Genomic DNA, 14,565 nt, shown 5'->3' with positions numbered 1-14,565 from the left:
CATGCACTGGACCGACTGAGCTACAGCCTCAGCCTCAGATTTCTGTACTCCACTTAAAAAGAACTGAGGCTTTGCTCATTCACATGCATGTTTCTCAGAGACAACAAGTGTGAAAAATGTATTTCTGACACTTTAAATAAAGGAGAAGGGATGGTGAAGGGAAAATTTACCAAAATACATTTCTTTTAAAAAAATTAAAACTAAGCCAGGCATAGTGGCACACGTCTTTAATCCCAGCACTTGGGAGGCAGAGGCAGGAGGATTTCTGAGTTCGAGGCCAGCCTGGTCTACAGAGTGAGTTTCAGGACAGCCAGGGCTATACAGAGAAACCCTGTCTCAGAAAAAAAACAAAAAACAACAAAAAAAAATGATTAAGCTTTATAACTAGTTAATGGACAAATCTGCAAAGATGGTTTTCAAAAGTCAATTGCTTTCTAAAACAAGGATTAGACTATACAAATTGGTTGTTTGGTTAGAATTAAACTATATAAAATTTTATAAGCATGTGTTGTACGTACCTATAAAGACAATGACATCGTGAAAGAAACCTTAAACTTGGGAAAGTTTCTTGGGTAAGGGCTATGGGGAGCCTTTAAAACTTAGAGAACACAAACCCAGCAGGTCTTAACAGGGTTGGGGCTCTAAAGATGATCACACAAGACATATGAAAGATCAATAACCTCTAAAATTTAAAATAGCCTGACTTGGAATTAGCTCAGTCCTAATTAAAATTGCAATTATAAACAATCAAAATGTGATTGAATATAAGATTAAATGAATAGATAAGAAAAGGACTAGGCATATATCTTGAAGTGTTTTCTTTCTAGCCCTATGACATGTTCTTTTAAAAATATTCTGTTCTAATTATGTATAGGTTCGAAACGTAAAATTTTGTGTAAAAGCGACGACTTCTTTTCCTGCATCTATTTCCCATTAGCCGTAGATCTATTAAGTATCAACTTCTCTTGCATGGGGAATGGGTTAAATGATTCGTTTGGGTGGATTTGATTGTTAAGATAAATATAGTACATGAAAATTAATCTTAAACTAATCTTCAAAATTCAAGTTTCCACAGCCTACACTATACTCTCCAGCTCAAAAGTTAACTTTGGGCGTACTTCAGATTGTCTGGGGAACGTTTAAAAATACCGTTTACTGAATCCCACCCGAGGCAATTAAATTGGAATCTCTGTAGGTGGAGGCTGAGTATTTCTCAGAATCTCCCCAGTGATTGGAGGGAACACAGACTGCAAACGTCTAAGTTGAGGGATGACAGTATCAGGGGTGATGGAATGGTCACCACAGCCTCCTCATTCATTGTTCCTCAGCGTTATGAAAGATTATAGGGGATACCAATAAATAGAACAAAGGACTCACTCTCTAGATGCTGAGACCATGGTAGAAGGTGAAAGGATGGGTCAAACATAGCCTATGGAGTATGTGTGTGTATGGGGGGAGGGGTGGGTAGAAGATGACTCAACAGGTAAAGCACTTGCCACCTAGCAAACCGCACGTGGTGGGGAAACAGAACTGGCACACCAAGTTGACTTCATCTCATCACATACGCTGTGACACACCACACACAGCACACAACAATAAGCAAGAAAACAAACAGACAAGCAAAACAAATAGATGTTAAAAAAAATAAATAAAATGTGGAAGCTGAAGAAAGGCAGACAAGCACAGGTGGCCGAATGATTGAGATGTTAAAGGCTATTGAGAGTTCTTAATAAACGCTCTTAGTATCACGGGGTGGGGGTGGGGGGGGCAGTGGGGACAGAAACAGAGTTCACAAAATGAAAGTAAATGGGCTTAGAGAAAAAGTTCCCATTTTAGTTTATGTGAAATGAAAGATTAATGTCACAAACGAGAATACAGTGGAGGGAGCAGACATCAAAATAGAGCAGAAGCAAGACTCAGAAAATGCAAACCTTATGATGACACATCCCGGACTCCGGACTGCACACATTAGTGCATTCTTAACAACTGAAGTGAAATCTTAAGGACTAATAGTGCAGCGTTGTTTTGCTTCTGTGAGTGATGTTGACTGACATACAGTTCAGAGCATGTTTGCCAGCTGTGAAGGAAGGAGAGGGTCCTTCTGCTCGTAGCTTCATCGTGGCAAATGACAATGAGGAGTTTGCTTGTGGAAGGAAAAATTCACCCGAATTCAGGGGAAGCCAGAAACCCTGGATAGGGCCAACTTGAAACCTTTAAAAACACCTACTTTTAAAAACTCATCAGAATATCTGTAGAAATGTTTCCTTCCCTTCTGAGGGAATGTCTGGGTTTACCTAAGAACCTTCCACTTAATCCCTCCCCGTTGTAGGTTCCTCCACTCTTACAGGTCCACACTATTTCCTAAAATCTTCAACCCTGACAGGAAGCTTCCAACAGATGAACCTTTGGGAGAAATGTAGTTAAATCAAATCAAGACAGGATCCTGTTTCACAAATGAAAGGAAGGACTGGGAAAGCTTGTGCCGAAAAGCATCGGTATGTGTGGAGTTTGAAGTGCAGGGGTTTAGGCAGCAAGGAGCTGGAAGCAGCTTGGTGTGAAGGCCATGCTTTAGGAAATGCCTGGCGAAGAGAAGAGCTGAGCTTTGCCAGAAAGGCGTTTCCTCTGTGGAATAAGGAAAGGGGGCAAACCAATCCTCAGGAAAGGTGTGTGGTCCCGAACAAAACAGAAAGGTGGTGTTAGAAAGACATAATAAGGACGACCGAGCTTAAGATGGAGTTGATTGATAATGCCTAGGCTCAAAGACCCTGAGTTTGATATCTAAAGAACTTTCAACAAAAACATTGAGAGTCAGGAAGCTAAATTGAACAAGCAGGAGAGGTGAGCATAGGCAAAGGAGATGACTAATATTTAAAGAAACACAAACATTAAAAATAATGAACAGTGCTGGGCACACAAGACGGCTCATTGGACAAAGTTGCTTGCCGTCAAAATCAAAGGGTCTGAGTGAGTGTAACCCCCATGGGGAAAAGGAAGAACTCTTAAAAGTTATCTTCTAACCTCTGCAGGGCATCCTAAGTATATAAATAAACAAATGTAAAGGAAGAAAAGTCAAGGATGACTAGAAATGACCATAAATCAATTGAGCCAGTGTGTCTTTTCTTATGGGGTAAACGAGTGGATTGCCTCTTCCCATGTACAGGAGATTGTGGGGAGGACTGGGTTTTTGTTTGGTTTGGGATGCACTAGATTAAATAATATCTTTTTTGTTTGTTTATTTTTATTTTAGATAATTTTTATTTTTATTTTAGAGAAGTTAGCTGGGTACTGAAAAATGACCTTCCCAGCCTTTTCTTTATGAACCCTTAAATGGCCCCAACTCATAGGGCTTTCCTCAGCATAAAACTGAAATCGGGGCATAGGTTGATAGGTCATTCACAGTTAAAGAAAACAAGACTAATGACTTGTGTGATTGTTGTATAGAAGTCATCAAATGAGAAGCAAATTTACTTACTTACAGGCATGTCAGGAGGAAACATCTACAAAAATACTACAAATGTTAAAGCAAGTGTAAGGTGCTCGAACATCAACCACCAGTCCAATACAGTTACAGATTCAATTAGTAGAACTATAGTCCTGATAACTGAAGCACCAGACGATGATACAAAGGACAGCTAACTAGAGAACACATTGAAAGGAAAATCACAAACTTTAAAGCCCAGGGAAGTAAGCTGCAATAAGTCACACGTGTGTTGTGTTTTTTCTAAGTGTTTTTTTAAAAATATTTTTTAATTACGTATTTTCCTCAATTACATTTCCAATGCTATCCCAAAAGTCCCCCATACTCTCCTACCCACTCCCCTACCCACCCACTCCCACTTTTTGGCCCTGGCTTTCCCCTGTACTGGGGCATATAAAGTTTGCAAGTCCAATGGGCCTCTCTTTCCAGTGATGGCCGACTAGGCCATCTTTTGATACATATGCAGCTAGAGTCAAGAGCTCCAGGGTACTGGTTAGTTCATAATGTTGTTGCACCTACAGGGTTGCTGATCTCTTTATCTCCTTGGATACTTTCTCTAGCTCCTCCATTGGGGGCCCTGTGATCCATCTCTAAGTGTTTTAAGAACACCTTCTCATCGAACCTAGACTAAGAAAAACTTCACAGGAAACCATAAGCCACTTCTGTGCATTTTAATTAGTCCCACATAACCCTGTCTTGCTTGGTAACTTTAATATGTGTTATTGCCCCTTGCCCACTTTCAGCAACTGAGAGGATTTTTTGTTGTTTTGTTTTGATTTTGTTTTGTTTTTGTTTTTGTTTTTGGTTTTTTGGTTTTTTGGTTTTTTGGTTTTTTGTTTGTTTGCTTGCTTGCTTTTTCAAGCGAATTTGACACATATCTTGTATTCCAATTATATGGAGACAACTAAGAGCTTCGGTATCTCTCATTTTCAGTTTCACTTTGTATTCAGGAAGATGGCTGTGTGGAGTGGCTGTTCTGACTTCACTACTATCCTGAAGCACAGAACTGGGATCATTTGCACCCTATGTGTTTGAGGCTCCACACCGCTCTTGCTTAGCATGCCACACAGTGACCTCGTTAGACTTGCATGCTTCATCAGCTTCTAGAATAATTAGATCATTGATTTCAATCTTATCTGGAAAACAACTTCACACATTTGGAAAATTTTTACCACCACTTTGCACTTTCATTCTGCATCACAGTTGAATGCTAAAAAGACAACGGACTTATATTGGAATCACTATGTTTCATTATTAAAAATAGTGTAGCTGAGAATTCATAAAGTAATGGGTGATGTTGCTACCAACTAGATTTTTATGTAAGGTACCGTATATACAGTAGTGCAATCTTTTTAACGCTCTGTGAGAATTCTGTAATTTAATTAGTGTCTCTGTATCGCAGATTAATAAAACTGTTGCGATTATAATGTTGTTTATTAAGGAAGCAATTCTCTTGCCATTTAGTTTGTTTGTTCTCTGCACTAAACCGAGATGCCAGATGGTCACAGGAAAGCATGGTAATATTGTTTAAATAGTGATTTTTATTCCTGGAAATGTGTCTGAGGTTTAAGAAATTTTAATTAACATGTTGTATGGCATTGAATTTGGAAGGAATACGTTTTTGAGCACTTTACTTCTGTAATGTGCCTTTGGTGAACCTGACAAAAAGTGATATATTGTAAAAGCAGTCCTATTTTATGCTCTGCATTTATGCAGTTTGTGGATGCCTGTGTGCATGTCTGGCATGTGTGTAGGTGTGAAGGTCTATGTATACAGGCCTGTGAATAACATAGAATGCATATTGGAAGTTAAAGGAAAACGGCAGGAATCGGTTATCTCCTTTAATGAATAGGTTCCAGGAGTCAAACTCAGGACTTTATCCTGAGTGACATAAACCTGCCTTTAGCTGATGAACCAGCCTGCTGGTCCTGCAATTCTATTTCGAGATGTCCACATTTGTATAATCTAATATTACTCAATAAGTGCTGAAAACTACAAAAATCTTCTATAGTTTCCATTTTTAGTTTCAGACTTTTAAACTTTATTGATTTGTTTTCTGGCTGCCTTTAATTTCTCCTATTTCTATAGGCATGTATCAATGCACACAAATACACAAATGGCTTGAACCTACCTATGATTTTCATTGGAGGATTTCTTCAGTCAGAAATAAGGTAGTTCCTCCTCCCCCCTTTCCCAGTATCATCTCTTGTTCTAAACGCTGCATGGATTCCACCTGCAATGTGCAGCTTCTCTCAACAGCACATCACGAAACCCTCTCTACTCCTTTTGGATATCTTTAGCCTTTAGCATTTCATTAATTTAATGACTATGGACTTCCTCTTCGTAGTTCTTAAAGTATCCTTTGGCTTAAATATTTTTATTTAACATTCACAGTTAACTTAGCTGCAAGCCTCAAAGATTGTTTCCTGGGGCAATCTTTGTAAATTTAGTGTCTAATTGCTGTTTTCAAAAAAAAATAGCAAATACAATAGAAAAAACCAATATGATGTATGCTGTCAAATCACAAGAAGAATCCATAACATTATGGATGATATTTAGATACATATAACTATTATGAGAATGTTGTTTATACAATTGATTTTCCATGTGTTAGGGAGACTATAGAAGATAGATAGATAGATAGATAGATAGATAGATAGATAGATAGATAGATAGATGATAGATAACTATCTTTATCTTAATCTTAATGATAGTGTGTTTATGTATGCCTCTGTGTGTGTGTGTGTGTGTGTAAATGTATGTGTTACTATGTGTGAATGCCATGAGAAAAGAGATCAAAGGACAATGGCAGATATTGATCCACTGCCTCCACCTTGAGACAGGGCCTCTTTGTTGTCTTTTCCGTGACTATGCCAGGCTGGCTGAAACACCAGCTTCCAAGGAATCTGTTGTCTATTGGTCTATCACACAGTGCTATTATAGACCCACAGTATTGTGTCTGCTTTCTCAAGGCATCTGAACATCCAAACCCAGGTCCTCAAGTTTGCACAGCAAATACTTTATCCAGTAAGTTATCTGGGAAATCCCCAAGAGTGGTTTGTAAAAAAAAAAAAAAAAAAAGAAAATATGATAACTTAATTTAGATTAGCCTGCTACTAGTCTACAAAATGCATTGTACTTTGATTCTTATTCTATATGAGCTGTCCAGTTGCTGCCAATACAGTGTCTGCTTTCTGAAGAGGAATCCCAGTTTTCAGAGAATTATAATTTGGTCATAGAGATTTGATCCTTATATGTCTTTATTTGATTTTTATAATTTGGTGATAGAGATCTGATCTTTATGATCTTTATATACTAATCAGCTAGAAGGGCCGGAGAAAACAGTCCGGGTCTTTCAATGGCAGGAAATTCTGGTTTCTTACCTACCACTAATATGCTTGCAATCATCACCCCTCTTTTGAAACATTAATAGAAATAACTGAGTTATTATAAAAATTTAAGGAACAAATTTGGCAAACAAAAGTATCAAATCATGATTGTTAGATTCAGTAACTATCAAATGTTCTCAGCAAAGAGCTGGAAGGTTTCCTCAATTCTAATCTTCAGTGTGTTTACTGTTCAGTGGGTACTGAGCAACACCTGGCCACTTCCAACTCTGAGTATAGTTCAAATCCACTATGACATATCTTAACTAAGAGGTTCACCATCATTAGGAATTTATACCAACCAAGTTGTCATGTTTACGTACATACTGTCTCTGGCCCTCTACCCAGAGGCTACAGTGTGGATAGTCACCTATGAACATTGCAACCATGCTTTAAAACTTGAACTGGGCATGTCATTTGTTGTTGCTGTTGTTGTTGCTTTGTATCTGGGTTTAGATTTAATATATGAAGAAATCAGAGTCATCAGAACATCAGAGAATCCTGTGAAAGCTGAATCAGGGCAGAAAGAGGAATATGTGCAGCAGAGCTGAGTCATATTAATAAGGGATCAGCAAAGATTAAAGAGCTGCTGATGTTGCAGAGGTGCATGAAGCTGCCATCGCTCTATAATTACCTTGATTCCAATACCCCTTAGCCCCAGGCATGAAACAGCATTTTCTTTCACTGTTGTAAGATATAGATCCCATACTTCTTTCAGTGTACATATATATTCTGGCTGGCATAAATGGGCCTCTAAATTATTAAGAAACTTAGCTTAACCAAGTCTTAGACCCAGGCTTTTTACATTTTATCAAATAAGCTTATTCGAGAACTAGCAGATGCCACCAGGAAAGACAAATTGCACATTTCGACAGTGGCATTTTAAACCGAACTGGTCTGAGCTAGTAGAACAATCTATATGCTTCTGAAGACCTTTCTCTTATCTACATATCTAGTTTTCTGTTTCTTTGTTCTAACTTCCTCCCCTCAAAGATTGATGACAGCTTTTTCTCTAATTCATTATAGTCTGCTTTTGCTCAAGGAGACAATCCCTTGAAATCTACACCAAATTACCCCAATAATGGATGTGTTCTCATAATTCACCTCCCCTCTGTATGTTCACTGATTTCTGAAACTCTTTAGAACCGAACCTCGATCTTTAATGGACCAGACAGGTGCTTTTAGCTGTGCTAACCAGGACACATATCATGTGACAGCAGCTTCTGGAATCACCCCAGAAACCAAAGGTGCAAATGGGAGATTGTGTGTATTATGAATCACAACACATGATTATTGCCTCGATGGGTTCTTTTCCTTTTGAAATGTTAAGTGATCCTTTTGTTTTTTAACTCTTTAGCCACAGTAAAACAGAACTTTTTTTTTGTTGGCAAAAAGTATCGTTCAGCATAAAAGTCAAAGCATAGTTTCTTTAAACATTTTTTTCTCCAATAAATTCTGACTTTTAAATGACTAAATTGAATGGTTCCTGTCGCATGTTAACAATATGGGGTCTGAGATTGAAAGGAGCTCAGTGTAATCTTATTGAGCCAGTAGGTCACTGGGAAAAGAGAAAATGTGTTTGAATCGCAGGCAAGAGCGGATGTTGGATGGATCTGTGAAATACTTTCTGTTGTAGTATCAGCTGACTGATGGTTGTGATTCTCAGAAGGACTCCAATATTATGCCTTCTAAAACCTGGAGATTAATGCAACCATGGTGAACCACACAGCGACACTCTGGCAAAGAAAAAGGGTCAGTGCTGGCAAGACGTGGCAGGTGTCAAAATAAAAGGTTAGGCTCTGTGCCTGGGGACCCATCTGTCAGATCAAACTATGATAAGGCAATTAATGTATTTGTTTATGTTGCTCACGACACACCATGCATTCCATAAAAATGATCAGTTTAAACACTCTCGACTGCTTTCTGGAAATTGGACTATATGTAAAAAGAAAATGATCAAGATAAAAATAAATGTTTATTAGTTAAATGGCTAGTTCATACAGCCAAATTAAGTTAGCTGGGAGAAATTAGTCATCTATACTCAAGAACCTAAGTTCATTAAATATAACATCTTCATAATATATTGGGGACATTTAAAGTGGATGTTTATGCTACAAGATAATTGTTGTAACACCTCAAAATCCTACCATGCTTTACATTCATGATACTAGATTTTTAAGTTTGCAATAAAATACATCCTACAGAATGTATGATAAAATGAGAATTTTCAACCACAAGCACTTTCTGCATCCTGCATCTTCTGCATCCTGCATCTTCTTCAAATGTTTTGTTCACAACACTGTCATTATTAGGGTTTTCATTTTCACTCTGAGTAATACTGACTCCTCTTGTATTTATTATTTATTTAGCTTTCTCACGACATCTGCTTTACAATCTGTTTAAACAAGAACATGTTTAGATTTAATCTTCATCAGTGATGTATTTCTTGCAGATAAAACAAATTATTCTATGCTTTTAAAATGCCTTGTTACTTTACTGGTAAATAAATAAATAAATAAATAAATAAATAAATAAATCATTCCCTAGAATTATGAAAAAAAATTAGACATTTTTCAGCCCAAAATTTTAGGTAAAAATAGATTTGTTACTTTCAACTGGGGGAAGGTTAAAAAAATGCTCTCAGTTGCTGTTTCGAACTGTTATATTTACAGTAATATTACATTTTTGAAGAGGAGAAGCTGGCTTGCCAGCAGAGTGGTGTGCTACGCAGAAGAGTCAAATCCTTTAATTTCCCAGGCAAAGCCAGATGCGACCATCTCATCCTCAAGCTGCACTTCTGACAGACTGATGTTAGCGTTCACTACAACAACAGCGGAAAGCGTTTGAAAACCAGAGCTCCTGTGCTCAATAGATTTACTTTCTTTTTTTGAGGCAAAATTCACCCCATTATCACTTCTTCCTAAGTATTAGAAAAGTTAAGAGACAAATAGAAGGGGGAGTGACGGGAAGAACCCTGGGAAGGGGGACTACAAGGGGGGACATTTGTAATGCAAATAAATAAAATAATTTTTAGAAAGGATTTTGTCGATCTTTAAGTCAATGATTTTTCTCACCAGGACCCCTTTCCCAGCTCAAAGCACATCATAAACTTACTGTTTGCTTCCATTGTTCCAGGGGATGTGGAGACACTGGACATAGACTTTGTTATATGCTTCTTTCTGTAGCCTAATGCATGGCTTACAAATGATGCTTGCCGTCCAACTACAATGGACTGCTACTTAAAATTGAATTCTCTCCTGCCTTCGTTTGCTGACTCCGAGGTTTATACTGCTGCTTTAATTTTATTTGAATTTCAGTCTTCTGAGCTAGCTCTGTTTTCTACCTCTTTATCTTTATTTGCCTGGATATAGTGGAAAATATAATAGGGCAAAATAAAATTCTTGGCCACCATTCTGTATGACTCTTCCAAATTTTGGAATACACTATTGTAACATTACCAAGCTATAGCCAACTAAGCTAACTGGCTACTTCCTCTCTACTATAGAATAAAAGTAATAATCTCAACTGGAAGTCAGGATCTCACCCATTTTACACAGATCCATTAAAAGATTCATCAAACAAAAGGTAAGATAATTTTTAACACCTTCACAATAGGAACTGTCCATTGGAAATGAGGAATTTCACAGCACATATTTTGTCTTTACATGGGAAGAAAATAAACAGTGAGCTTCATTTTATTTTAAAATTATTTAATTTCTACTTTCACTTTTCTGCAGAAGTGTGAGCGAGTAATTTTGCTGGATGTCCACGTATTTCAGTTGAGCCATTTGAAGACATTAGCAGTGGGGTTATTGAAGCCCTCCCTTGCTCTAGGACAATGCAAGCCTGCTTCTGTGTTCACCACAGGTATGTTTTCATGAGTTCTTCCCTAACAGACTGCCCAGATAAACTACATCACAGAATTGCTTCTCTTATTTTTTAAGCTAAATACATAAAAGATTACTTCAAAAAATAATAATTACATGTTGGCTGTTTATTTAGTCTATGGTCATGGTGAATAGTACCTATCTGTATTTTCATTATTTTAACAAAAATTAAAATTCTCAGCCTATCCTATGTTATGTAAAGCAAGTATCCACACCCAATTGTTTCTTCTTCTATGAAAAAACAAAAAAACAGAAAACAAAACAAAAAACCCAAAAACTTGTCACTTCTTTCAGAAAATCTATTTCCAGTAGATTAGAGTTTGCCTCACCCTCATCAAATATACTTTTTTCCAGATTATTAAGTTTTTAAAACATTTATTTTTTTACATCCCAATTCTGTCCCCCCTCCCAGTCTTCCTCTTACAGAGTCCCACTCTTCTCTCTTTCTTCTCTGAGATGATGGGGGCCCCTGGGTATCACCTCACCTTGGTGCATCAACTCTCTGCAAGGTTGGGGACATATTCTCCCTCTGGAGTTACAAAAGGCCCCTGGCGGGGAGGGGGGGTGGTCTTGGTCCAGCCGATGTATGCTTTTTGTGGTGGCTCAGTCTCTGAGAGCTGAGGGTCCATTTGTTGACTCTGTTGGTCTTCTTGGAGTTCCCCTCCCCTTAAGGGCCTTCAATCCTTCCCCAACTCTTCCATAGGAGTCCCCAACCTCCCTTCAATGTTTGGCTATGGCTATCTGCATCTGTTTCAGTCAGTTGCTGGGTACAGCCTCTTAGAAGACTGTAATGCTAAGGTCCTACCTGTAAGCATAATGAGTGTCAGGGATTGGTGCTTCCCTATGAGATGGATCTAAAGTTGGGTCTGCTGGATATTGGTTGGCCATTCCTTCACTCTCTACTCCATCTTTGTCCTTGCATTTCATTTAGACAGAAGACATTTGGGGTAGGAAGTTGTGTGGGTGGGTTGGTGTCCTTATCCTTTCACTGGGGCTCCTGGCTGGCTACAGAAGGTGGTCTCTTCTGGTTTCATGTCCCCACTCTTAGGCATCTTGGGTAAGAGCACCAGCATTGGCTCCTGGGAGCCTCCAGCATCCTAGGTCTCTGTGTATTGTAGAGATCCCTCTCGCCCCCACCTCTGACATCTGTAGATTTCCATTCATTCTCCTGTCCTCCTGGCCCTCTGCCCTGTCTCTCCCAACAGCTGATCCTGACCTCTCCCCATTCCCCTGCCCATCTTCTCTCTCACCCAGTTCCTTTCCTCTCTATTTTCATTAGCTGCAAATGCAACTGGATCATTTCTGTCTTAGGTATCAACTTTCTGGCCAGACCTTTGTATTTACTTCTCCTATAGTCTATGGTTTTAGGGATTTTTTTTTTCTTTAAAAAAATTCATCAAGCATTTGTCCAATATTTGGCAAGTAAGACTTTATCTCCATCTCCAGCTGTTGAAACTCTGCTATCCTTGGGATGAATCATTCTTAAAATGTGAACCTGTCTTATTTTAGTAACAGGGATTCTATTTAGTGCTCAATGCTGATGAACCAGAATGGAGGTCTGAGAGTTTGTGTGACAGGTAAGAGAAAAAAAAAGGAAAAAATAAAGGTGAGTGTATGGAAGCCGTGAGAAATGTGGAAGCAAAGAGATTTGTTGGAAAACAAGCTTTAAAATTTGAAGAGGAAGTACCACATCAAAAACAGGGTAAGATGCCACACTAAGTGGTTCTGTGTCTCGTCCTGTTGCTGTTGTAAAATATCTCACTCAAAGCTTCTTTAGGCAATAAATGCCTTCTGACAGCTCACAGTCCAAGCCTAGCCCAGCATGATAGGGAAGTGAGGCAGCAGGAACCTGAAGGAGCTGAGTGCATCACATTTACATTCAGAAGAGAACAATGAGTGTGTGCACACTAGTGCCAAGCTCACTGTCTCTAAGACCCTCTGCCTAGGACTGGGGCCACCCACAGACAGTGGGGATTTACATGTTAGTTAACTTAATCAAGGTAATCCCCCAAGGGTACATCCACAGGCTAATCTCCCAGGTGATTCAAGATTTTTTTTTAATCAGGTTGATATAAACCATTACACTAAGCAAACTTGCAAATGCCCTGCAATAACAGTAGAAAGGAGAGAGAGGGAGTCAGGAGAAAGAGCGTGTAAATTGGTTTCTGAGACTTTATCATAATTTGATTAATTCTGAAATAATGTTCCTGCTATGGAATTGATTTTCAAGGTAGAATGGAGAGGCACCTCATCTCTGAAGACGTGATTCAAGTTGTTACGCTGCATAGTGGGAATGGTACAGCCTATGCAGGAGACATGAATATACAGTGGCTTGGAAGATGATCTTTTTTAGGCAATCCAGAGCCTGAACCCCTGCTCCCTCCTCTCTGCTGTGTATGTCTTCTTGGCAGGAGTCTTGGAGCTCCTTCCTACGACTTAACAAGAACTGACTGTGTGCATCATCACCCTAACCTCATGCCCCATGACAACCCAACAGTGGACCACACAGAGCAGAGGTAATTTAGAGCATCTCGACTGACAATTCCAAATTAGGCAAATCAGAGCTTCATTTCTCCTGTGTTACTTCAGCATCAAACGGCTGGAGGTTGTCAACATTTCCTACCTTTATCAGTCTTCCTCCTTTATTGGAAAAGAAACAGAATGACAGTTCTCTCTGGAAAAAATTCTGCAGGCCTTTCAATAGATAGTATATTTCATGTTTCCTGTATGTCGCAAACATCAATCTCATAACTCTTGTAATTTAATTCAGCGTGTTCTACAGAACTGTGAACACTTTTGCAATTCTAATGCACTAGAAAGCATTTCAATTAGTTCATCGCAATTCCAGGGGAAGGGGATTTTGTAAAAATAATTTTACAGATGATTTTACAGGTGAGATGTTTTCCTCTAAGTATTATTAGAAAGTTCTAAAGGCAACATGCAATTACTAAATTGTCTATTAAATTCATATATGTATATATGCATTCAATTAGAATACATTTATATTCTATGTGTATACATACATAGACACAAATTCCAGTTTAGTTTCTGATGTTCTAATAAAACACTGAAGAAAAGCAACTTGAAAGGAAATGGTTTATTTGTCTTTTACTCCCATGCTGTAGTTCATCATTGAAAGAATTCAGTACAGAAACTCAAACAGAAACCTGGAAGCAAAACCGGAAGCAGAGACTGTGGAGAAATTCCCCAACGTCATGCCCCATGACACCTGAGCAGTGGACCACACACAGCCAAGATAATTTAGACCATCACAACTGACAGTTCTAAATTAGGCAAATCCAGGCTTTCTTCCCCCTGTGCTGGTCCATCGCTTGCTCAGCTTGCTTTCTTACAAGACCCAAGATCAACTTCTGTGGGTGGCACTGCCCACCACGACCCGAATGTACCCTCTTATATCAGTCATCCATCAAGAAAATGTCCCTCTTCCACAGACATTCCTAAAAGAGTTCTGGTTGAACTGATTTCTCACTCGAGGTTCTCTCTTCCCATATACCTGTAGTTTATAGAAAGTTGACTGAAATTAACCATCGAAACACATACATGCACAAACACGCACACGCGTGCGTGCGTGCACACACACACACAGACACACCTACCTCTTGCTCTATTCTTGGTATGTCTTCAGAATTGGAGTAAATCCACGGCTTCAGTTCTTACTTTTTAGTAAGTTAGTCTGAGATCTAGTACCACTTGTTCCCACTGCTGTCCAGGAAGTTCTAATAGAATAGTCTAAGCCAGAGGCCACTGTTTCTATTATGATGGCAGTCAGTGTGTACAATGTGAAGCGTTACAG

The 14,565-nt window shown here is 38.8% G+C and overlaps 1 long non-coding RNA gene across 1 annotated transcript in view; it reads left to right on the top strand.

The window, feature by feature from the left end:
- The window catches only part of LOC147005463 (uncharacterized), an 83,435-nt gene extending 69,139 nt beyond the window's left edge, over positions 1-14,296 (top strand). Inside the window, exons 2-3 of the long non-coding RNA XR_015046675.1 lie at positions 10,602-13,643; positions 13,877-14,296. This is a non-coding gene — a long non-coding RNA (uncharacterized LOC147005463). The remainder of the gene's footprint in view (positions 1-10,601; positions 13,644-13,876) is intronic.
- The last annotated feature ends 269 nt before the right edge of the window (positions 14,297-14,565 follow it).

The sequence above is a fragment of the Mus caroli genome, unplaced genomic scaffold (assembly GCF_978045245.1).
Source record: "Mus caroli unplaced genomic scaffold, Mus_caroli_1 scaffold_3, whole genome shotgun sequence".
Classification (NCBI taxonomy): Eukaryota; Metazoa; Chordata; class Mammalia; order Rodentia; family Muridae; genus Mus; species Mus caroli.
Note: the sequence above shows the minus strand (reverse complement) of the source record. Positions and strands in the feature narration are given on the sequence as shown.